Source organism: Sander vitreus, chromosome 12 (genome assembly GCF_031162955.1).
Source record: "Sander vitreus isolate 19-12246 chromosome 12, sanVit1, whole genome shotgun sequence".
Lineage (NCBI taxonomy): Eukaryota > Metazoa > Chordata > Actinopteri > Perciformes > Percidae > Sander > Sander vitreus.
This window is the reverse complement of record NC_135866.1, coordinates 26,832,275-26,833,803: the sequence shown is the minus strand read 5'-3', so window position 1 is coordinate 26,833,803 and position 1,529 is coordinate 26,832,275. Positions and strand designations below refer to the sequence as shown.

Below are 1,529 nucleotides of genomic sequence, written 5' to 3'. Positions count from 1 at the left end.
ATAAGTAAGTAAGTGTAAGTCTGCGCATGTTTGGTAACATCATGACAGAAAAGGAATATGTTTGCACAAAGGTAGGAGTAAAACTTAACTATCCGTCTTTCATATCATAAGTAGCGAATATGCACACAATGGCATTTGCAATCAGAAGATTTAAGATTTTAAATAAAATACCTCAAAATATATATATACATAATATCATTTTTGTATGTGTGCTTTGTGTAGGCTTTTGCGTTATTACTACTCAGCAGTTTTATCTTTATGTCACGGGGTCAATGCAGTTATTCATAATTGACCTACAGTAGTATAGATGTAAGTGTTCCTGTTAGTTGTTTTTTTCATCAAAGTAGAAACCTGAATTTCTGCAGCTTCACATCAGCTGATAAGACTGTGAAGTTGAATCACATTATTGCTTGTCACTGCGACGAACTATAATGGATAAGTTTCATGTCATGAGTCATTGGGTATTTTGTATGAAGATGAAAGTCTAGCCTTTAACTACTAGTGCTCTGTTTGAGCTGATGTAATCTAACATTTAAAGAGACACCTCATCCTCACAGTGCAGTTGATATATAACCATTAATATGGCAGTTTTAGAATTAACCAGCAAAATATGCATATATATGTACATTTCATAGAGAAGCATAGTGCTAAATACAGATTACTGTAAATAATGAAGTACTTTATTAATACCTCAATGGGGAAATTCAATTCAAATCAAGCAAACAAACAAAAAAAAGACTCTTGATGTCACTGCCGTAAAGGCTGATTGAACTCACCAGTGCAGATTTGCAGGAGCACAGTGAGAGGAGAACAATGAGGAGCACAAGGAAGCCCCGAGTGACTCTGGAGTGATCAACGCAGCTCACTGAGCTCAAGAGTTTAGGTGACAAAGAGGCTTGTGCTAAAGGGGCTGTCCTACAACACACTAATGTGTTGTTGTTGTTGTAGTGTGTAAGTTTGTGTGTGTGTGTTTCCTGACTTAGGCTACTTTCTACACATTTCAGACTAAAGACCAGTTAATGGGGGACAGACAGCTTGTCCAATTGGGGACAAAAAGCTGTGTCCCCAATTTGGAAAAAAGTAGACTTTTGGATTGTCATGGTAGATTTACTCACTAACATAGTTGTGGAAACACAATAAGCATGGAAACTAAATGCACACTAATGCATTACTGCAGTCTGTGCATGTTTGGTAACATCATGACAGAAAAGGAATATGTTTGCACAAAGGTGGGAGCAGAGTTTGAGGTTGTGTTTATGCTGACGATGTGACACATTGAGACAGGAAGTGCATGAAATGAAGATATTCGGGAGAGCAACTGTTACTATGTTGAACACTAGTGAGTATCCAAGCAACATAACGTCCCCGAGACTAACTGCATTTAAAGACAGAAGTACAGGCTAGTGTTATGAAATAACTTCCCGTTAAACCAATGACTCACGCCAGGGGCCTGTTGCACAACAGTGATATGAAGAAATCCAGGATAACTGAAAAAGCGCAGCTTGACTTAGTGTGGTCCGCTCATCGCG

The 1,529-nt window shown here is 38.2% G+C and overlaps 1 protein-coding gene across 1 annotated transcript in view; it reads right to left on the bottom strand.

Moving 5' to 3' along the window:
- The window catches only part of ccr12a (chemokine (C-C motif) receptor 12a), a 3,258-nt gene extending 2,257 nt beyond the window's left edge, over positions 1–1,001 (bottom strand). The window contains exon 1 of the mRNA XM_078264951.1: positions 777–1,001. The gene's annotated coding sequence lies outside the window, so the exon portion shown is untranslated. The remainder of the gene's footprint in view (positions 1–776) is intronic.
- Positions 1,002–1,529: the final 528 nt, after the last annotated feature.